This window comes from Scardinius erythrophthalmus, assembly GCF_964197995.2.
Source record: "Scardinius erythrophthalmus genome assembly, chromosome: 4".
NCBI lineage: Eukaryota > Metazoa > Chordata > Actinopteri > Cypriniformes > Leuciscidae > Scardinius > Scardinius erythrophthalmus.
The window spans coordinates 31,452,238-31,476,883 of record NC_138224.1 but is presented as its reverse complement, the minus strand read 5'-3'; the positions used below and the strand labels follow the sequence as shown (position 1 = coordinate 31,476,883).

General features: G+C 44.5%; 1 protein-coding gene and 1 long non-coding RNA gene across 3 annotated transcripts in view; both read right to left on the bottom strand.

Moving 5' to 3' along the window:
- Positions 1-24,646, bottom strand: part of LOC308689724 (uncharacterized protein) — a 461,468-nt gene that overhangs the window by 138,399 nt on the left and 298,423 nt on the right. The window lies entirely within an intron of this gene.
- LOC308689447 lies at positions 7,919-23,170 on the bottom strand. The gene is made up of 4 exons (XR_014030002.1): positions 23,027-23,170; positions 20,696-20,882; positions 18,614-18,661; positions 7,919-8,920 (listed from the first exon to the last, which is right to left on the bottom strand). It is a non-coding gene; the product is annotated as an uncharacterized lncRNA (long non-coding RNA).

Genomic DNA, 24,646 nt, shown 5'->3' with positions numbered 1-24,646 from the left:
TCAACTCACCCATAATCCTCGACAGTTTTCAGCATCCCTCCACCACCCCATCTCCTCACACTTGCCCGGTTATCTTCCTAACCAAGAGATACGGGGGGAGTACTCTGGGTTCGGGCCCAATTTCCGAGCTCGGAGCCCTCCCCCCGGACAGCACGCCAAATACGCATAACTATTTATTCTCTGATCATTTGTAAGTGTGAACTCGTGAAACCCAAAACCAATGCAAAAGCTAGGGTCTAATTCAAAAGGTGCGCTGAGAGGCAGATGCGCTGGCGCCCTCCTAGCAACGGCACTGGTCGCGCTAGCTGTGAGGGTGTGCCCTGGGGTGGCAGAGACGAAGATGTGCTAGGTGATGTGGATCTCAGCTCTCTTCATCTCCTGGTTGCAGCGATGACTCCGAGACTGTACATGCGCGTTTAAGGTACCTAAACAAAGACTGTTGCAACATTGTCCTTTACTGGAAATTATTTTCACACTTTCACAAGCTAACGATAAGTGCTGGAAGCTGTTTCATGTGGCGGGGCCTGAGAGCTGGGTTGGAAAACATGTGACGTCATTATGTTTTTTAATTTAATCAATGTTGATTATGAAAGTGAGCATGCAGCATAATAAAGATACATCATGAGATGCGCAATATGTCTGGAGACATGGAGTGGGTAAAACATGATTTTGACCACTTCATTGAGTTTTGTTTTGTAGAAAGACTCTTTTTAAAAGATTTTCGTTTTGTATAAATTGTATCTTAATTTTGATCAATGTTTTATCAACCAATTGCTTGTATTTAATATATAAGAAGCAAATATATAGCACACAATGTAATAAGGCGCTTGCATTGCACGTGAACCGGAGGGTGCCGAAACTCAGCTTGTGTATTACAGATTTGAGAAATATAGGTTAAATAATATATATTATAGGAAGCTTGAAATGTCTTGAAATATTCAAAACCCCCAAAAATAGGCTACTCTCTGATTATGTAATCCATATGAAATGTGCTCTCTGGTGTTCCTGGCGAGTCTGCATCGTCAACTTCATCTTTGCAGCGACACAGAAAACACCAGTTTATTAATAAACAATTAAATGTATCCTTGCTATTTTAGACACATTTACAACCGTTACTTTTACCGGTTCTTTGTGGCAAGCTTTATGCGTGCGGTCGTGTGCTTGAGTGCGGCTATAAAACGCAAATACTCATTATCCTGTAGGCTATATAGCCTGCCCTATTTAAGTAATTAAATTAATATAAAGGGGCGATTTGTCCACTAATGGCTTAAATGAACAACTACTAGTCGACTAGAAAAAATTAGTCGGAGGCCTTATTCCACATATTTTCGAACCAGGAAGCAGGCCATTCTGGGTTGAGCGAGCGACCCTGCGGAATGACCGAGCGGAGCGGAATATTCAGAAATGTGCTTTCCGCTCACATGCTGTGATCGGAACAAACCCAAACCTCACTGTCTGCTGAACTTGCGCAGAAACATCTAAATAGACATAACCAGCTTTTAAATTTTTTTTTAAAACTAAACATTTAGACTATTTGTGCACAAATTATGAGCTTATTGCCGATTTTTTACAATTCTTGACAAAATTAGAATATATATAAAAACTAATTTTTTGAAGAAAAGTTTTGGGTGGGCCTGTTGAAAAGTGGGTGGGCCTTGGTCCATCAGGCCCACCCATAATGCCATGCCTGTTTCCGAACTTTTACTATCGCGTCGATTGATAGATTTTATTCTACATCACTCACCAATCAAATAAGGCTTTGGCGGGACAAAAATTTGCTTTAGCGGCCGCCAAAAAAATTTCAATGCAGGAAAACCCCTGACAAGGCTCGTAAAGGTTGCACTGTTTCTTACATTGCTCTGCGGTGACTTTAGTAGTTCCAGCTTCACCGTCTCCACCTTTTTGTAAATATTTGTTAAAAAAATCTCTAAGGCCTCTATTTTCTTCTTCTCTTCTTTTTTTCTTTTCTGAGCACCCGAATTGTGCTGACCGTACATTTTGAGCGTACTGAACTTCAAATCAAATGACATCACATTTTGAACAGTGGCCAAACCATTTTTGTGTTGGGGGTGGGGGGGTTCTTGACCACTATTTCAAGGACAATTAGGAAGAAAACAAATAAAAAGCTTTTATGTAACTCAAACACTTTTTCCACAAATAGGCCTATTTAATTATTTTTTTAAATTATTATTCCATAATTTAATGAGGGCCCAGTTCTGTAACTGTAATCGCGCCTGTAATCGGATTTTTGGTTTATGTAGTTCATGACTTAAAGGCACAATATGGTTTTTTTTTTTTTGCTTTAAAAATATATAAAATCACTATATCTATGTTATATATTTTTTAAAGTTGTGTATTTACATTATCCCGACATTTCCAATTAACTTCTAAATCCAGAGAAATTTATATTTTAATTCGAAGACACGGACCGTGTCTTTATTTCCGTTATGTCGCAGTCAATGCCGTCATATCCGCGTTGTCCCTGGTTTCCACCTATGGTGCCATGGTAACCAGAGCTATGAGCAGAGCCCTCTGATTAACCAAAGCGACAGACGCAGACATCTGTGGAGTTTGCAATGTCTATTTGCACGCTGTTGTTGTTTTGTTCAAACATTATGGACCATGGCAAGCAGACTTTGGATAAAAAAAGGAGAACTAAAACGAGAATCAATATCAGCGCAGTGTTTTTGAGATGCATTGCAGAGAGCTCCCATAGACAGTATATAAATGAGAGCTCCACGTCCGAGACTTCGGCCGCTTCTACATGTACTTTATTAAACAGGTGAGCACATTTACATAAAATGATACTAGGTTACTTGCGTAACCACGGTTCTCTCTAGATACTAGCCGCCTCGTGGAGGGGGCTCTGGACTGCGCAATCGTGTTAACTACCCCTTCTGGCAGATCAACGAATATCCGTTGATTACCCACGCATGCAGAGACCAATGCTCTGGGTGGGGATGTAGAATTGAGCCCTGGGCTTGAGAGAGAAGGTCTCTCCTCACCGGGATCGGCCACGGGGCTGCATCTGACAGCGCCGTCAGCTCTGGGAACCAAAACTGGTTCTCCCAGCGCGGGGCTATGAGGAGCACCGCGGAGCGTGCCTCCCTGATCTTTGCTAACACCTGCGGCAGCATCGAGATCGGGGGAAACGCGTACAGCGGGCAGCTGGGCCAGACTTGGGCCAGCGCGTCCTCGCTTTTTGAGAAGAACCTCTGGCACTGAGCATTCTCGCTCGTGGCAAAAACTTCTGCTTTGCCAAAGCGACGCCACAGCATTTGTACTGTCTGGCCGTGTAGAGCCCATTCCCCGGGGGGAAGGTTGTCTCTGGACAGCTTGTCTGGTCCGTCGTTCAGGCGACCGGGCACGTGTGCGGCTCTCAGCGAGCGCAACGGTCCCTGCGCCCAGATCAGAAGACGCTCTGTCAGAGCGCACAGAGTTCTGGATCTGGTTCCGCCCTGACGGTTCACATAAGACACCACTGACATGTTGTCCGTACGGACTAGCACGTGGTGCCCGTGCAGATACGGGAGAAAGTGTTTGAGCGCCTTCTCGACCGCTAGCATCTCCAAACAGTTTATGTGAAGGCTTTTCTCCTGGTCTGACCAGTGGCCGTAGACCGGTCTGCCCTCGTGAAGCGCTCCCCAACCCGTGTTGGATGCGTCTGTTGAGACCAGTTTGCGGTGAGAGATCGCTCCCAGCGTCACTCCCTGCTGGTACCAGTCGGCTGCCAGCCAGGGCTGCAGGGCTGAAACACAGCCCTGAGTCACTCTGATTCGGGCACAGCCTGAGACCCACGCTCTGCGGGGCGCTCTCGCATTCAGCCAGCATTGAAGCGGGCGCATTCGTAGCAGACCCAGCTGCAGAACTACTGCGGCTGACGCCATATGTCCCAACATCCTCTGAAACATTCTCAGGGGGAAACACCTGTCTTTTTGAAAAGACGCGGCGAGGAGTCGAATACAGCGCGCGCGCTGTGTCGACAGCCTGGCCGTCATGGCCACCGAGTCCAGTTCTAATCCCAGAAAGGATATTGACTGGCTGGGGGATAGCGTGCTCTTGGCCCAGTTCACCGAAAGACCCAAGCTTTCTAAATGATTGAGAAGCGTCATCTTGTTGGAAGTAAGCTCTTCCTCTGACTGTGCTGTAACGAGCCAATCGTCCAGATAGTTCAGAATTCGAATCCCCCGTGATCTCAGGGGAGCGAGCGCCGTATCCATGCACTTCGTAAATGTACGGGGTGCCAGGGATAGACCGAACGGAAGGACGGTGTATTGATATACCTGACCGTCAGAGGCGAATCTCAAGAATGGCCTGTGACGGGGTACAATCTGAATCTGAAAATATGCGTCTTTCAGATCGAGAGAGATAAACCAGTCCCTCAGGCGAATATGCGCGAGAATTTGTCTGGTAGTGAGCATCTTGAACGGCCGGCACATGAGAGCTTTGTTCAAACATCACAGATCTAATATAGGTCTGAGCGCTCCGTCCTTCTTGGGAACGAGGAAATAACGGCTGTAAAAGCCTGCCTCGGTTAAAAAAGGGTGAACTTTCTCTATAGCCCCTTTCCGCAACAGATTCGCTATCTCTGCATGAAGCAGAAGAGCTGCCTCTGCATTCACTTTCGTCTCGACGCGTGCTCGAAAGCGCGGAGGACGGCGGCGGAACTGAAGCGAGTAGCCCTGTATTATAGTGCTCAGTACCCAATTCGACACGCCCGGAATACTGTAGCTTTCCATGCATCCGCACTCATAGCTAGGGGTCGAATGGCCTCCGGGTCTCACCCGCTGCTCTGCGCGGGGCAGACTTGCGCTGCCGGTGCTGGGGAGTGGGGGCTCGCTGACATTGACGACCGGCTGAGCGGTGCTCACTGACACGGTCTCCAGCACGGGGGTGTTTACAAGCGAATGTGAGCGCTGAAAAGCGGGCACAGGACTCTCTATTAGCACACCGCCAGGGGCATGGGGCTTTATGAGATCTGAACCCCGAGTATGTGTGACAGAGCGGGCAGTGAGTAGGGGTGAACACTGGGGCGTGGGCACATTTCCTACATTTAACACTCGAGCGGCAGCCGCGCGCTGTATGTGAGTGTGCTCTGTGGGACACACGGGGGTGATCGTGCTTGTGTGTAGACATGAACACGGGGACGTGGGCATATTTACTACACTCATAACACTGCCGGCGGGAGCCGGGTGACCAGACATTGAGCTCTTTTTGCGAATTATCTGGGTCGCCGTAAAAACGGCGTTTGCGTGCAGGCGAGCGAGTTGAGAAACTGGCTCGTTGGCTGCGGGAAACACTACTGCAGTAGCCTTGAATAAGGGGACTGGCAGAGGAAGGCAGACGAGTTTGGACGGTGGTCCGGCCGCGGCGGGACTCAGCCGTCTTTTCCTCCGGCGCGTGCTAGGAGGACTTCGCAGTCGCGTTTGGAGCTGATAGCTGTCTCTTAGCAATCCCGAACTGCTTCATATCACAGTCATGATAAAAGCATCGATGTATTCAGTCAACCATAAACATTATTAGATCGGCCGGCTTGACGTTGACGACAACATCCATAATTCTTAGCATGTGTTGCGTCATCAAACTACGCCTTTGTTATTGTAAAGAGGTTAGCGACCCCTAGTGGAGAAAAAATCCCATACTGTACGTTTAAAGCATGTTATGTGTGTTAAGGAGAAGAAACTGAAACTGTGAATTGTTACTTTAATTTTGTAAGTTGCCTGCATATTACAAATATGGGACAATGTACTAACTGAATGATGTATTTGCAGATTGTCAATCCAGAACAGATGATTGTAACGCTGTCCTATTTTATGCTTGCAGGTATTGTTATATTCATTTTGTTTCATTATTGTTTTATTAATTTTCAGAATTCATAAATCTTATTAGTTCTACATAAAAAATATGCATTTGGTGTTATGCATTTTATTAAATGGAACAATTTAAGATACTGTAAAGAACATACATCTTGTAATATGAGAGTTTGCGGGAAGCACTCTGAAGAGAGATTGTCAATCCAGAACAGATGATTGTAACACTGTCCCATTTTATGCTTGCAGTAAACACACAAAAGTGAAAAGGCATTGCTGGTGTTTCTCTTTATTTGGGGCTGATCCTGTGGTGCGTCCAGTGCTCCGCTACACCTGGATCAGGCGGACTGCGTTAAACCTCGGGATAAACAGAGAGACTAATGTTAGCATAGACGACATCCTTCTTATGATGTAACAAGTACATCAGGATTTATGGGAAGTGTTCCCGGTTCCAGCTGACCTAATTTATGCAGCCTAACATTGAATTATAGAAGTCTATAATGTGTTATGTGTATATGTGATAAAATGAGGTATGTAACTTTCAATTCAAAGAACCAAACAATGGGTTTTGTGTTCAAGATCATTTTATTCACTGTTTTGTCTTACACATGTGTCGAATGGAAGGTGCACATTCCAGTGCGACTCATGTTTGTCTGTCTTAGCCTTTTGTGCCTGTAAATAAGAAAAGGTGAATGTAAATTATACAAATAATGATTTGTTTGTTAATGGTGAATCTCTTGTCTTACCTTCTTGCTGGAACTTCCTTCCACAGCTAAGACCATCCTTACCACAGTATACTAGGCCAAATATATGTGTTTTTAGCCTAAATTTGAACTGACAGAGTGTGTCTGCTTCCCGGACAATGTTAGGAAGACTGTTCCAAAGTTTTGGTACTAAATAGGAAAAGGATCTACCGCCAGCAGTCGATTTTGATATTGTAGTTATTATCAAACTGCAATAGACGTGTAGGACTATAATGCGTTAAGAGCTTGCTCAACTACTGCGGAGCTAAACCATTTAGTGCTTTGTAAGTAATCAGCAATATTTTCAAATTTATACGATGTTAAATAGGGAGCCAATGCAGTGTTGACAGAACCGGGCTAATATGGTCATACTTCCTGGTTCTGGTAAGAACTCGAGCTGCTGCATTTTGGACCAGCTGTAGTTTCATTATTAAGCGTGCAGGGCAACCACCCAGTAGAGCATTACAATAATCTAGCCTTGATGTCATGAACGCATGAACTAATTGTACCGCATTTGTCATTTAGAGTATATGACATAATTTAGATATATTTTTAAGATGGAAAAATGCAGTTTTACAGATACTAGACACGTGACTTTCAAATGAAAGATTGGTATCAAAGAGCACACCCAGGTTCCTAACTGACGACGAAGACTTGACAGAGCAGCCATCAAGTGTTAGACAGTATTCTAGGTTATTAGGTGAGGATGTTTTTTGTCCAATAATTAGAATCTCTGTTTTTTTTTTCAGAATTTAGTAGTAGGAAATTACTAGTCATCCAGTTTTTTATATCAGCTATGCATTCCGTTAATTTTGTGAATTGGTAAGTTTTGTCAGGGCTTGAAGAAATATAGAGCTGAGTATCATCAGCATAACTGTAAAAACTAATGCCATGCTTCATAATGATGATCTCCTGAGGGTAGCATATACAGAAAATTCATATACTATTCACAGTATACATATTGCATACCACAAATATAGTAGGAGTTGTATAGTAGGATGCCATTCTTCACTACTCATCTCAGTGTACTTTGGTTGTATTAAGCAGATTCTGGCAAAAGTAGTAGGTCTTCCGGGAAAATTTGCATACTATGCACAGTATTCATACTAGGTATTACAGAAATAGTATGAGTAGTATGATAGTATGCCATTTCGAACACAGCTATGGTCTTACTAGTCATACTAATAACTTCGAGGCAGGTGTGTTGAGGCAAATTGAACCTGTACTCTGAAGGACAGTGGCACTCCAGGACCGAGTTTGGACACCCTGCTTTATTGTTTTTGTCTGGCTCAGCCCTGAAGTCACTTTTCCTTCTTTGTTGTGTTATGTTTTTGAATAATAATAATAAAAACGGAAATGGTGGAAAATGATTCAGATCTCTTTATTATGTTATCTCCTCGACCTTAAACCAAGGGTCATAATCAACCCAACACTTCCATATCCAATCAATAAATTCTAACAAAAACAAAAACATAATTCACCTATTATCTTAAATAGTATATTAACATTTCTAAGCATCAGCTTAAAAAAAAACAATAAATTAAATTTACATTTAATCATTTAACAGACCTATTCTTAGTTAGATTGCTTCTATTACTCTCCTCATTTGTAAGTGCTGTGACTAGTCCGAGTTAGTCTAGCAGATTACATGTTGCACAAAGTTTTTTTAATAATAGATTTCTAGAATAGTAAATGGTAGTATATATGGGTCATGTGTTGACAAAAAATGAACCTCATTTTCATTACACTAAACTAAAAATAAGAGACTATAACAAATCATTGTTACTTATCATGCAGCTCAAGGTATTATCGGTAAAATCTTTCTACAATCTGTTCTAATAAATCAACACAGTTTCACTGATGATCCAATAAAAGCATAAAACCCAGGATAGAGTGTGTGAGTGAATGTGGTCTGGACTGTGTGGATGAGGCTCATTGTGTCAGAGACGCTGTAGAAGGACAGAGTTCCTGCACTGTGATCCACATACACTCCTATTCTACGGCTGGACACTACAGGTAGTTCAGTCCGTATGTTATTGTGAATAAGTAAGTTCCTGGAGGGAGAGCAGAACAAACTCCAGGACTGATCATTACATCCAAACCAACATTCATTTCCCCATCCCTTCCTCCTGATTATCTTATATGACACTGATATATCCACACCAAACATCCCACTCCACTCAATCTCCCAGTAACAGCGTCCACACACACTCTCTCTACACAACACCTGATGATTATATGCATCAAATCTGTCTGGGTGATCAGGATATGGTTGCTCAGTGAGAGTACCAGTAATCACTCTGTTCCTCTCAGACAGACGGAGGTGTTTATTCACTGTGTTTGTATCCAAAGTGAGTTGATGGGAATCTGATGGGGATAAAACACATGACAATCAGGAATTATGAATCTGTTTGATCTTTTTGTGTAGCTGAACTCAGTTTCTGTTTAGTGTATAAGCAGTGTCTCATTAGAGCTTACCAGATACTTGGTGCAAATCATCATATACATGATTAATTATAAAACTCTTCTATAATGTTTTCATTTACCTTCTACAGGCAGAACATTAACATGCTCTTTCAGTTTCCTCTTCGATATCTGTTCACTCAACATTGTGTCAGTAACTGAAGCTATGGGGAAACACCATTCTCAACAAACACTGAAGCCCTACTGAATCATATCAGTGTAAGACACTGGCTATAAGCATTCGAGTGCACCAAATGATGGCATTCTGACCTCAGAATCTTTATCCTTCAGCAGTAGGGCTGGGCGATAAAACGATAACGATAATTATCGCGATATAATTTTTCTCGATAAAACGATATCAAGAGGTCGATAAATGTTCGATAATGTTTATGCGCCAAAAGCGGAACGAAACTCATTTGAACCGCGCGCCACACGGACCATTTATCCGCTCGGCTCAAAGTCCAAACGGCAGCGCGAGCTCACTAGAGCAGATGCGTTTACTGATCGGTCTCGGTCACGAAATCCAGTGAGAAGCGCTTGAGTTCAGCGAAGAACACAAATGTCTCCGTGATTTAAACCAGTTTAAAGGCAGATGAAACAGCGCTGACAAACAGGAGAAACACTGTGCGCAGCGATACAGTCTGAAGGCTTTTCCGTCTACAAATTCCCATCATTTACCATGTATTTACTGTAACGTAACGTTAGCGTAGTAATATCAACTGCACCATGAAATCTGGGATATACATATTGAATTGTATTATATTATTAATGTAGACAATGTATTAAAGGACTAATGGAATATAATTACAGTATTTAATAATGTATTTAGGCTGCTGTTTTTCATACAAATACCATAGAAACCATAAAGTTACACTTTGCCATGATAGTGAGGTGCTACAGGCTATGCCTGGTTTCATCTGTGGTTGTCATGATCTAAATGCATGATACTGGATGACCAATAGTTAAGTTTAATAAAACTCAAACAGTCAGAATGTTACATTTTACCAAAAAAAAAAAAAAAAAAAAATTAGCACATGCAGAAACTAAGAAATTGTCCAATAAATATATTTATTTTGTTAAGGAAAAATGACAAATGTTTGAATGTTCTACCTCAGATTTGTGAAATGATCACCTGTTTGGCAAGTGTTTGTCATGATATGTTCTGACAATAAAGAGTAGTTTAAAACCACAGTTAACGCTTTTACTTAGGAGCAAAAATATGCCTTTAAACTTGAAAGAAATAAAGATTTGACTTTTATCGTGATAATTATCGATATCGACTGATATAAAAAAATTATCGTGATATTTTTTTTTGCCCATATCGCCCAGCCCTATTCAGCAGTAAACTTCTCGCCACCTGAAGAAGAAGCTGGAAGAAAAAGCAGATGGATTGAGCACAAACACCTGCTGCATGCTAGCTGCCCTCCCCTGCTGTATTCATGCTCTCCTGTCTCCCACAGCAGAACTGCGAAACCGAGCATGGAGATTACAACAACGAGATTATTCCTCCTCTCCGAAAATGATATAAACTATATTACCAAAAGTTTTGGGACATCTGCCTTTACATGTACATGGACTTTAATGACATCCCATACTAAATTGGTAGGGTTTAATATGGAGTTGGCCAACCCTTTGCAGCTATAACAGCTTCAACTCTTCTGGGAAGGCTTTCCACCAGGTTAAGGAGTGTGTTTATGGGACTTTTTGACTATTCTTCTAGAAGCGCATTTGTGAGGTCAGGCACTGATGTTGGACGAGAAGGCCTGGCTCGCAGTCTCCTCTCTAATTCATCCCAAAGGTGTTGCATTGGATTGAGTTCAGGACTCTGTGCAGGCCAGTCGAATTCCTCCACACCAAACTCGCTCATCCATGTCTTTATGGACCTTGCTTTGTGCACTGGTGCGCAGTCATGTTGGAACAGGAAGGGTCCATCCCCAAACTTTTCCCACAAAGTTGGGAGCATGAAATTGCCCAAAATGTCTTGGAATGCTGAAGCTTTAAGAGTTCCTTTCACTGGAACTAAGGGGCCAAGCCCAACCCCTGAAAAACAACCCCACACCATAATCCCCCCTCCACCAAACTTTACACTTGGCACAATGCAGTCAGGCAAATACCGTTCTCCTGCCAACCTTTAAACCCAGACTCGTCCATCGGATTGCCAGACAGATATGCGTGATTCGTTACTCCAGAGAACATGTCTCCACTGCTCTAGAGTCCAGTGGTGGTGTGCTTTACACCATTGCATCTGACACTTTGCATTGCACTTGGTGATGTAAAGGCTTGAATGCAACTGCTCGGCCATGGAAACCCATTCCATGAAGCTCTCTATGCACTGTTCTTGAGCTAATCTGAAGGCCATTTGAAGTTTGGAGGTCTGTAGCTATTGAATCTGCAGAAAGTTGGTGACAGCATGCGCTGACCACGCTCTGTAATTTTACGTGGCCTACAACTTCGTGGCTGAGTTGCTGTTGTTCCCAATTGCTTCCACTTTGTAATAATACCACTAACAGTTGACCGTGGAATATTTATTAAGAGGAAGTTTCACGAATGGAACCACGCTTGAATTCACTGTGTTCCTGAGAGCGACCCATTCTTTCACAAATGTTTGTAGAAGCAGTCTTCATGCCTAGGTGCTTGATTTTATACAACTGTGGCCATGGAAGTGATTGGAACACTTGAATTCAATGATTTGGAGGGGTGTCCCAATACTTTTGGCAATATAGTGTATGTATTTGCACAGAGATGTGAGGTGCTTGGGAGAGGTCCTCAGCTGACATATGCTCGCTCATTTCTGAACAAACGCTCAGTCAAAATCCCCTCCAACACTGTTTTGGCTTTGTTATGAGATACATGATTCTATGGTTGATGGATAACAGCTGTATCCACTGTCTCATGATGTTAGCACTTGTTAGAAGCCCTTACGGCCACATCAGATCAGGTGTTAAGCTTCTGCAACGTGGTGTTCAACTAAGTCCTGTAATCGTGACAGCTATGTGATGTTTGAGTGATGCCAGCAGTGCCAGCACTGCAGTTGTATCTTTCATGCCTGTGTTAAGCTCCTTCATTGCCACTGCACAGTTTTACTAAATCTGCTTGCTTTACAGACATTGGGCCCTATTTTAACGATCTGAAACGCAAGTGTCAAAGCACAAAGCGCAAGTAACTTTGTGGGCGGGTCTTGGCGCTGTTGCTATTTTCCCGGCGGCATAAATGACTCTTGCGCCAGGCGCAAATCTAAAATGGGTTGGTCTGAAGTAGCTTCATTATTCATAGGTGTGGTTTGGGCGTAACATGAAATAAACCAATCAGAGCGTCATCTCACATTCCCTTTAAGAGCAGGCGCGCTTGTTCTAAAGCGGATTCCTATTATAACGGCGGATTTGCCAGGCGCTCGCCAGCAGCGGTTCACAGCCAAGGAGAGCAACGCTCTCGTCAGGGACGTTGGGGATGGAGAAACCCACCCAAATTAACTTCGGTTAAAAAGGCGTATGATAATTTGGGTAAATGTGTAAGCTAGATGTATGCTTTTATAATAAATTGTCTATCTATCAAATCTATCTATCTATCTATCTATCTATCTATCTATCTATCGTAATAATGTATGATTTGCAAAAATGAAAACTGCTGCTTCTGTGTAGATGAGAGAATCAAAGTGTATGCGCGTTGTGCACACGCTACATTATTATGGCCAAGCATGCGCCCTTAAAATAGCATATGAATAACATGCGCACCACTGACTTTAAACTATTTTTTCCTGGTTAGTGGCGCAATTGTTTTCTAAACCTGCAAAATAGCATGAAGGAACGTTTGCGCCGGAACACGCCTCCTTTTTTTGCGCTGAACCACCCAGGGAGCGCAAGTTCATTCCCTAGTTTAGCGACGTGCTTCTGTGGAGGGAAAAGCGCGCTTTGCGCGGGTGCAAAATAGGAATGATACATGCGTCGGTGTACAAAGTCAATTGCGCTGGGTGCAAGATAGGGCCCATTATCTGTATGAAAGTCATATCAATGATTTCAAGCACCCCCTTTATGCCTGTGCTCAGCACTTTCATTGCTGCTACACAATCATTGCTGTGAACACTGCCATCCAATCCCTGGTGCGCACCAAACAAGCATCGGAGGGTTGGTCAGACTTCTCTGCGGATGACGACTCGGGCTTGCCGCTACCTCCTTTGTGTGCGTCAGCGGTGCCTGAGATGGATCCGGAGATGATGGCCATGCTTTCCCGGGCCACCAAACGGAGTCGGGCTCGTGTGGAACCCTCCACCGTGTCCCGAACCCTCAAGGTTGGACGAATGGTATCTCGGGGTGGCGCGCGCTGGTTCTCAGCAACCCACCCCAGTGCCTTTCTTCCCGGAAGTGCATGAGGAGCTTACAGGGACGTGGACGGCACCTTTTACTGCCAGAAACCGTTCCAGTGGCTCCTCCTCCCTCACCACCCTTGATGGCGGGTCGGCTGAGGTATACACGTGTATCCCGGCAGTGGAACGGCCCATTGCTATGCAGCTGTGCCCTAACTCCACTTAGAGCAGAGAACTGTGTCTTCCTTCCCGGGCCTGTAAGTACTCGTCGGATTTAACCGGCAAGGCTTACAAGGCCTGTGGGGAAGCTGCCTTTTCCGTGCATGCCATGGCGTTGCTGCAGGTCCATCAGGCCAAGGCACTGAAGGTCCTGCACGAGGGTGGTCATGATCCCCACGGTCATGATCCTGCACGAGGGTGGTCATGATTCTCCAGGAACTTCGTATCGTGACGGACCTCGCGCTTCGTGCGACGAAGGTGACCGTGCGGTCAGTAGGTCTTGCGATGACCACCTTGGTGGTCCAGGAACGCCATCTCTGGCTGTGTCTGGCCGACATGAGGGAGACCGACAAGCTCCGGTTCCATAACTCCCCCGTGTGCCAGACCGGCCTATTCGGCGACGCGATAGAGAACTTCACCCACTGAGGCCATCAAACACATCCTGCCCCTCAGTCTGCTCGTCGCCGAGGGCGGCCACCTGCGTCTGCCCCTGCTCCCGCGCCGCAGCAGCAGCCTCCATCTAAACGGCACAGTGGAGCCAGTCATAGGCAGGCCGCCCCGCCCATCCAGGCCCCCGCCAAGAAGGGCGGCAAAGCCGGAAACAAGCGGCCCTAGGCGGGCGACCCAGAAATGGAAGGGACTGCTATGGAAGACAATGACCGCATCGCTCCATCCCCCAGGAGATGGGCCGGATGGAAAATCCCCATTTTCCTTTTCTTTTTGTTCCGCCGCTGGCCTCAAAATCAGCGATACCCAAATTTTCAATAAAAGAGCACTTTCTTCCGTCTCTGGGTCCGAAGAGGACCCAGAGAGTAGTGGGGGGAGAGAATCCTCACCACTCTCATCTTCCTCTTCTATCTCCAGCAGGCAGCAGTGTGCAGTTCGAGAACGCAACCAAGCTGCCTCCTGCACCTCCTGCCTCGTGGAACCAGGTAAGTGTTGCACAGCACACTCAGACTCCGCTATGGGCTGCCTCCCAGAGAGAGCCCCCCGAGCCGAGTCCCTGTGTTCTACCTCGCTGCCCCACTCCGGGTATGCCTACGGTCCCTTTGGTCCCGCTTTATACGGTCTCTACGAGCCTGGTTAGCGCTCCCCAGTCCGTCTCGCTGGCTCATTCGGACCATCAGGCTCGGCTATGCAATTCAGTTCGCCCGGCATCCCCCCAAGTTTCGGGCCATCCACTCCACTACAGTGAGAGCAGCCGATGCCCATGTCTTGCATGCAGAGATCGCAGTCCTACTGGCGAAGGACGCGATAGAACCGGTCCCTCCAGACGATGTGAGGGCAGGGCATTACAGTCCCTACTTCTTTGTACCCAAGAAAGGTGATGGGTTAAGACCGATCTTGGACCTGCGAGTTTTGAATCGGAGCCTCCACAAGCTACTGTTCAAAATGCTCACGCAGAAACGCATTTTCGAACGCATCCGTCTCCAAGACTAGTTTGCAGCGATCGACCTGAAGGACGCGTACTTTCATGTCTCGATTCTTCCTCGACACAGGCCGTTTCTGCGCTTTGCGTTTGAGGGTCGAGCATATCAGTACAAGGTCCTGCCCTTCGGGCTGACCCTGTCTCCCCGTGTCTTCACGAAAGTCACGGAGGGGACCCTTGTTCCCATGAGATAACAGGGCGTTCGCATTCTCAACTAACTCGACGACTGGCTCATACTAGCACACTCTTGAGATCAGTTAATGCGAACACAGGGACCTTGTGCTCAGGCACCTCAGCCAGCTGGGCCTTCAGGTCAACTGGGAAAAGAGCAAACTCGCACCCGTGCAGAGGATCTCTTTTCTCGTTATGGAGTTGGATTCGGTTGCACAGACAGCATGCCTCACAGAGCAACGCACTCAGTCGGTGCTGAACTGCTTGAACATGTTCAAAGGCATGATGGCGGTCCCACTGAAATTCTTTCAGAGGCTCCTGGGGCATATGGCAGCGGCAGCAGCGGTAACTCCGCTTGGGCTGCTCCATTTGAGACCGCTTCAGCACTGGCTTCACGGCCGAGTCCTGAGATGGGCGTGGCATCACGGCACTCACCGGGTGACAATCACACTGGCAGGGGTGTGGACGGGCCCCCAACTGCATTGGCACATCAACTGCCTCGAGTTGCTAACAGTACTCTTAGCCGCTTGAAGTGGCCGCTACAGGGCAGAGACGTGCTGGTCCGTACGGACAACACTGCGACCGTTGCGTACATCAACCGTCAAGGTGGTCTACGCTCCCGTTGCATGTCGCAACTCGCCCGCCATCTCCTCCTCTGGAGTCAGAAGCATCTGAGGTCGCTTCGAGACATGTATGTCCCTGGTGTGCTCAACCGTGTGGCCGACGAACTGTCACGAGCTGTGCTCCCGGGAGAATGGCAACTCCACCCCCAGGCAGTTCAGCTGATCTGGAGAGGGTTCGGGGAGGCTCAGGTAGACCTGTTTGCCTCCTCAGACACCTCCCACTGCCAGTTGTTTTACTCCCTGACCGAGGGAATACTTGGCACAGACGCTCTGGCACACAGTTGGCCCCGGGGCCTCAGCAAATATGCATTTCCCCCAGTGAGCCTACTTGCACAGCCCCTGTGCAAAGTCAGGTAGGACGAGGAGCAGGTCCTTCTGGTGGCTCTCTATTGGCCCACCCGGACTTGGTTCCCAGAACTCATGATCATCGTGACAGTCCCTCCCTGGCCCGTTCCTCTGAGGAAGGATCTTTCGACTCAGAGACGGGGCACCCTATGGCACCCGCGTCCGGACCTCTGGAAACTCCATGTCTGGTCCCTGGACGGAACGCAGAGGTTCTAGGTGACTTACCCCCAGAGGTACTTAACAACATCACTTCTGCACGAGCGCCGTCTACGAGACGTGCGTACGCCTTGAAATGGAACCTGTTCGTCGAATGGTGTTCCTCTCGCAGAGAGGACCCCCGAAGATGTTCAATAGGGTCAGTGCTTTCCTTCTTGCAGCAAGGGTTGGAGTGAAGGCTGTCTCCCTCCACCCTCAAAGTACATGCTGCCGCTATTTCAGCATATCATGTCAAAACAGTTGGAAAGCACAACCTGGTCGTCAGGATCCTTAGGGGGGGCGAGACGTTTAAATCCTCCTCGTCCCCCCTCCTCCTCGTCCCTGCTCTTTGTCTGTTACGGAGGCCAGCAGAAGGGAAAGGCTGTCTCCAAGCAGAGGATGGCCCACTGGATAGTGGATGCCATCGCCTTGGCTTACCAAGCTCAAGGCGTGCCCTGCCTGCTCAGGTTGCATGCACACTCCACGAGAGGTGTTGCATCCCCCTTGGCGCTGGCACGTGGCTCCTCGCTAACAGATATCTGTAGAGCTGCGGGCTGGGCGACACCTAACACATTCGCTAGATACTATAGCCTACGTGTAAAGCCCGTGTCCTCCCGTGTTCTCACCCTAAACGGGTAGAAGCACTGTGAGTATAGGCTCTGTCGGCTTGCTGCACCCTACTGTGCATCCTTATTGCTCCAGAGTCAAACCTGTTGAGTCCTCCAACACCCTCGGCCCGGACATGGCGGAGCGTCGGGTGCCAGGCCTTTATCCGCTGAATCCTTGAGAACTGGGTATAGGCTGGGTCCCATATGGTTGACCCTATGGGGATCCCATGTATGTATATTCTCCCTGGCTGCTCCTAAATGGAAGTTTGTGTCTTCCCTTGGGCTAAGTCACCCACTATTCATATGCAGTACAAACGTTGGGTTAGTCCATATGTGTATTCCCACATAACTCTCCTTAAAAATGTGGCTCCCGCAGCGTTCCTCTCCCTCAGATCGGGCACGCTTTCCCAGTGTTATCCAATAATCTCACTGTATGGGGTTATCACAGAACAACAGTGACAAATACACTCGGTGTAAGCCTTCTCCTATTGTCCTTCTAGGCAAGAAGGTGTGGAGGCTTACACAGGGTGCTGGATGGGGTGCATCAGCTGTGGCGCTTTGGTAGGGATTCCTATTCGTCGGTCACCACGACATACGTCATAGTGACCAGACGATAGGGAACGTCTCGGTTACATATGATAACCCTCGTTCCCTGAGGGAGGGAACAAAGACGTACGTCCCGTCACCACATCTGCTGCTACCCGCCGGGGCGACCAGCTTTTCAGGCTTGGCTCCTCAGCAAAAAACTGAAGTGCAATCATCACCAGCTGCTTAATATACCCGCACTGCGAGGCTACACAGCTGATACAAATGATTGCACGGCAATGTGTATTGGCTTGTTTTAGTTTCACTCGAAGTAGATTGGCCTCTCTAGCGAGATTCCTATTCGTCGGTCACCACGACGTACGTCTCCGTTCCCTCCCTACATATGGGTTACCATATGTAACTGAGACGTTTTTTTCTCGTCATAGTTGTGATGTTGCCCATCACAGTTCGGTACAGGCATCAGAACCGCATCTCCTCACAGCAGAACTTCATTGAGTGTGATGGAGGGATTCCTGCCTCTGTTTTGACTCATTTACACATTTTAAAAGCTCTTCACAAGTTCTAATTTGGTCAAAATACCATCATATGTAGCTATGCACATAAGGCATTTTAGTCCAGCACACAACATTGTTTTGGGTGTTCTGTAAGTTCAGTCACAAAATAAATTTAATGAAAGCCGACCAATCAGGTCGTTGTGATGCCTTTAGGTTCGGTGTTCAAATGTGAACGCCAAGCGGACCAGGACTGAATGTGGGTTTTTTTTTTGGTATGGACTAAATGAACCAAGTGCACTGGACTACAAGTGTGTACACACCCTTATATCACCTGTGCTCTTGTGTTTTGCTAGTTATACAATAAGTTACACAACTTGGCATAAGTTACAATGACTTAAACCATGCTATGCTGACTCACTGTCAGTTCAAAGATTATGAGGTCAATGCTGTGCCCTTTTTATAAGCAGGACAACCCATCATCATTTGGCTTGCTCGAATGCCATTGGCCAGTGTGTTACATTGGCGTGATTTAATAGGGCTTCAGAAAATTCAGAGAAAGGTGTTTCCCGCATAGGGTCAGCTACTGACACAATGTCTTGTTCCCTTATCTCAGGGAACCAAAGTTACATGCGTAACAGGATACGTTCTTGTTTTCTTAGTTGCTTACATTGTAGGAAGTCGTTTCTGGTCCTGGGATCCATGTTGCTGAATATGACTGTGGAAATCAACAGACATGGTTGTGCAGCTGTTATGTAACGAGAAAATGAGTTTAAACTTTATTTCAATAGTCCACTTTAGACATTCAACTAACTAAAAGTTACTGCTACAACAAAGCAACTACATGTCAACTAACTTATTGGGCCCAATTTCTGATCTGATCTGAAACGCAAGTATCAAACGCGAAACGCAAGTAACTTTGTGGGCGGATCTTGGGCGCTGTTGCTATTATACCGGCGGGATAAATGACTCTTGCGCCCGATGCAAATCTAAAAAGGGTTGGTCTGAAGAAGCTTCATTATTATTAGGTGTGGTTTGGGCGTAACGTGAAATAAACCAATCAGAGCATCATCTCACACTCCCTTTAAGAGCAGGCACGCTTGTTCCATGGCGGATTGCTATTATTACCGTGGATTTGCCAGGCGCACGCCAGGAGCGGTTCACAGCCGAGGAGACCGACGTTCTCGTCAGGGCCGTAAAAGACAGAGAAGTAACACTGGGGATGGGAGAAACTCACCCAAATTAGCTTCGGTTAAACAGGCGTATGATAATTTGGGTAAATGTGTAAGCTAGATTTATGCCTATTTTTTCACATCTTCATGGACACAACAATGATTTCCCTCGTGTGTTAATATTTTTCCTTGTAATAATGTAGCCTATGATTTGCAAAAATGAAAACTGCTGCTTCTGAGTAGATGAGAGAATCAAAGTGTATGCGCGTTGTGCACACGCTACATAATGGCCAAGCATGCACCCTCAATTTAGCATTTGAATAACATGCGCAATGCGGTTTATTTTGCAGGTTTAGAAAACAATTCCGCCACTGACCAGGAAAAACCTAGTCTAAAGTCAGTGGCGGAATTGTTTTCTAAACCTGCAAAATAGCATCAGGGAACGTTTGCGCCGGAACACACCTCCTCTTTACGCTGAACCGCCCCCGGGAGCGCAAGTTCATTCCCTAATTTACCGACGTGCGTCTGTGGAGGGAAAAGTCCGCTGTGCGTTGGGTGCAAAATAGGAATGATACATGCGTCGGTGTACAAAGTCAATTGCGCTGGGTGCAAGATAGGGCCCATTAACTTGCAACTACATGTAAACTAGAGTGTTAGTAGACTGTTAGGTTATGGCTCGGGTTATTAGAATAAGTTGACATACTTGCAAAGTTACTTAGTAGAATGTCTGTTGGGGCAGCATCAAGATGTTGGCAGATTTTAAGTAGACAATCTACTAATAATTTAATGACTGGTAGTTGACATGTAGTTACAAATTTACTTATATTCAGTAGAAAGTCTAAAGTGTACTATTAAAATAGTGTTAACAAAAATTATCCCTGCATTCATTCCTAATCCAGAAAGCACACCATAGTTGGCCCAGATATGTTTTTGCCAGCCACTCTCAGGTTGATTCATCGCCGTCATTCCATGCGGTATGTGGGCCAGAAGAGTGTGGGAGATGTGGGCCACAACTAGACCAGATTTCATTTGCTATCTGGGAAGACATTTCTAATATGATGTTCTACATGATATTAGATGGAGTACTCATTTCTGAAACCAGATTAATCTCTGTCAGAGATCATTTTTAGCTCCTCTTTGCAGAAATCCTCCAATTTGTCTCTCAGCTGATGGACAGATTCTCTCACGATATCAAAAGAGGAGAGAGAACGGAAGGGATTGTCATTTACGTCTGTATTCAGGAGGAGCTGAGAGAGACTGGAAACTCTACAGAAAACAGAAATCAAAGCTCATCACCTCCACACTTAATCAGTAACCTGCACTACTATCAGATTTGTGTGGCTCTTGGTGAATTATGTTTTAGTACCTCTCCTCAATCAAGCACTTTTACAGCATCAGAAGTCAAAGATTTCATTAAATCTTTTCTAAGATATTTCCAGAGCTGAAATCCAAGTGCCACCTTATTCAAAAGAAGATGAGAGTCTGACTAATGATTAAACTGGAGGATTTCTGTTTCTGAGTCTCCAGTCAAGCAGGATCTTGCTCAAGTCCACAAACATGTTCTTCTAGATCTCTGTTACCTGCAGGAAATGGATGTGATCCTGTGTGTATGAAAGATGCTCCAGCTCAGCGTCTCTCCTCCTCAGATCATTGATCTCCGTCCTTCAGCTCGACTCACGGCAGACTTTTCCTGATCTCTGATCCGCTGTGTTGTATGAACTAAGTAAAGATCCTCACTCTGTCCTCCACTGCTGTCTGTGCAGTGCGCTGTTAGGACACACATCACAATCAGCTCTTACTGGCATTTCACACAGCCCATGAGCCAATAAACCATCATGTGACCAGCTGAATCCAGGAAAAGTAGGTTGAGGTAGTTTAAAGGTAACTTATTTACTAAGACATGGATGTCTGATGCCATAATGTACTAGGGACCCCACAAGAAAAACTTGCTGTTGTATATGCAATTATATCCGAATTATTGTATTTTTTAGCTATATAATGGAAACAGACAGCATTAGATAACATCAACTATAGATGTGCATGGACCTGATTATTTACACAATGATGGTGACTAAACAAAAGACATGTAAAAGATATGCTCTTAATATCACCAATCACAAAATAAATAACAAATGTTCCTCAGCAGTGCTCAGAAATTCAGAAAATTAGAACTACTTCACAACTATTTTAAATGCTTACTGTGCTTAAACACATTTGGATAGCAGAAACAGCACTTCTACTGTTTAAAGTCTATCATGTTTTCTCAAGAATAATCTGAGCAACAAATTCAAACAATGGTCTGTTCTGTATGTCATAATTACTTGTAGGTTTTTCTGTGTAGGCCCCATTTAAATTATTAAATTAAATTTTTATTGCTACACCAGATTTCACTGATTTTTCTGTCCCATCTTTTAATTTTTGGTAAAAAGTAAAACCAACAAAAAAACAATACACGGCTATGTAGGTATTTGTCTTTGAATTAAACAATACACAGCTATGTAGGTATTTGTCTTTGAATTAAGAAATCAGTTTTCAAAATTTCAAGCTAAACCTTTCTCTACACTAAATTCACTAACACAATTATTATACATGTAGTTTTTATGACCTCATATTAACCACAACATGGTTAATTTGTACTTTGAATAGTTAATGTCACAGCAGTATTGTGATTAAACTGAAAGGTGATTAATAATTGTGATAAACAAAATTAATGGTGACCAGTAAATATATACTTTCTCTTGTACATTCATGCACATTTAATGTTGAAAAAGGGTAAATGGAAGTAACTTGTCAACTACCCATGTACTGTATGATAATTTAAGTGATTTCCCTTAAAAAAACATATTTGTAATGTTATGACAATATTACATTTGTGGGGCCAATTTTCATGATATTATCTACAGCACCACAATCCCACAACACAAACACATCAGAAATGAGCCTGTTAGTATTACTTTATCAGTGTCTAGTTTTAAGTTCATACCTGTTTCTCTGTCCTCTGTATATTGCAGCTGATACAGTATTGTGGTTACATGTTCATCCATCATCCAGAGAGTCACAACAGCTTAAATACACTTAAGTTTCTCTTTCCCTGAACTCAGTAGATTTCTGTTTCCTACACAACTACACTTAAGTTTCTCTTTCCCTGAACTCAGTAGATTCTTGTTTCCTGGTTCTGTGTTTAAGTGACATGAGCAAAATGGGTGTGTGCAAGTCACAAATAATAAAACATTGACTAAATGTCAGTCTCAGAATGACACTCCAAGAATACAAGTCACAGAGAAGACAATACCTTAAAAACAGCAGTAATACTGCATCTTAATTACTACATTGCATGACTGAATATATTTGGACTGGAATACATTTAGCTTTTAATGTGATTTAACTGTAATTCCCCTACACTAAGTGGTGCTTATATATTTTTTTATTATTCATTGTTTTATGCACTGTTCTATAGGTATGATTAGGCTGCTGGGCAAAACTTAAACAATTACACAAGCCAAAAGTACAAGACAATTACAATTAACTATGACTTTAACCCTTAAACAGGCAAGAGTGGAAAATGATAAGCAAAAAATCATTTCATGTCATTTTTTATATCATCTGGACTTAAGTAAAACATATCCAAAATAATTTTTGAAACATTTGATATGTAGCTCCCCCAGTGACAGACATGAGGCAAGAGGTCTTGGTTTACAGGGCTTTAATGTTGGTCAACCCGTGAGAACTGGTTTGAAGAAAATAAATTAATTAATTAACAAAATAATGCTATATGCATGTCTCAACATATTGTGTTATCATCCAACCCATATACAGTTAGACACTTTAAATGTTATACATCAGAAAAAATGGCACATGGAAAACATATGTTAACACAAACACCCTTATAGCAAAATAAACAGTTAACAAACCTCATTGCTGCTTATCACAAAGAGGTGCTAAACATCCTTTTAGATCTCCCGTATCTTCTTCTGTCTATTTTCTTGTAAATTTATGCACTTAAACACGACAACAGCGGAATAATCAGTCTCTTTCGCCGTAAAGTTTTTCTCCGTGCGTCGCTCAAAAGCGCCCGGCCGGAAACCTCTGGGCGGAACCAATAATTAGTTCCGTCTTGCTGTTAACATTCAATTCAGAAGAAACAAAATAGAAAAAGTGCTAATACAGAAATAAACTGGCGACAGGCAGTTACACTCCCACCAAATCACAAGTGATTTCTTAAACTTGGAGACAAACATATTGCATGAATAAATTAAAATGAATTCTATCCTAATAAACTAAACTAAGCTCTATCCTAATAAACAACTAATAAACTGTGTTTTAGTGTATGATAGAACTATCAGTCTGCTTCTACCAATGTAACTGTTTTCTGAATGGGTCTCTCCAGGTAAACAGGTTTGGATGTACGCTTTCCTCTTCCATCCAGGGAGGAGTCACTGATGAGTAACTTGAGTCTCCTCACTCTTTCATCGCTTCCAGGATACACCTCGATGACTCTTGCTAGCTTCCATTGGTTTCGTGGTGTAGCAGCATCTTGTAACAGAACAATGTCACCGACCTTTGCATTTCTGCGATTTTTGGTCCACTTCTGTCTGTGTTGGAGATTTAAGAGGTACTCCTTTTTCCATCGTACCCAAAAGTTGTTGGTTAAGAGTTGAACTCTGCGCCATCTTTTGCGGAGGTAGAGATCCTCCTTGACAAACTTTCCAGGAGGAGGGAGAATGATTGTGGATTTCATGGTCAAGATGTGGTTTGGTGTCAAGGGCTCTGGACTAGTAGAATCGTTCAGATGATCAGTGGTTAGAGGTCTGCTATTCACAACCGCCATGGCCTCATATAGAAATGTTCGTAGGGAAGAGGAGTCAAGTTGTCTGGATGACTGTTGTAGAATGGACGCCAGGACACTTCTGATAGTGCGGATCTGTCTTTCCCAGACCCCACCCATATGACTTGAGGCCGGGGTGTTCATGACGAACTCGCACCCCAAATCTTTGAGCTCCTCTTGATCCATCTGTTTCAATGCTTCAATGAACTCACGCCTTGCTCCAACAAAGTTTGTCCCTTGATCACACCTTATCTGCCTTGCAGGTGGGAATTTTCTTGACTCAAAGTTGTCCTGAGGGCAGAAACATTTGTGATTGGTTCAATCTGACAACCAATCGCAAGAGGGGAGAGAATTGCAGAGGCGGGGCCATCATTTTGAAAATTCCCGCAAATATTCCCCCCGGTGCGCAGGCAGGCAATTAGGAACTGATTATCATTTTGCAGTGCACAGGCAAGAGGAACTGCAAGAGGAACTGGAACTGGTTATCATTTCAAAGTAAGTTTGTAAAAACAAAAATGTAATTTCCTTGAAAATAGAGCATTGTATGTAACAGTTAGCACTATGTGTGATTTTCTTTCTGCCCTCGAAATCATAGTATAATGGTGCAGCTTGTAGCATAGGCTAGCCTACTGTTTCAGAAGCAAGCTAGTGTTGTAGCTTGCATTAAAATGTTGCAGTAACTGTTGCCAGCGGTTCTTATCACAAA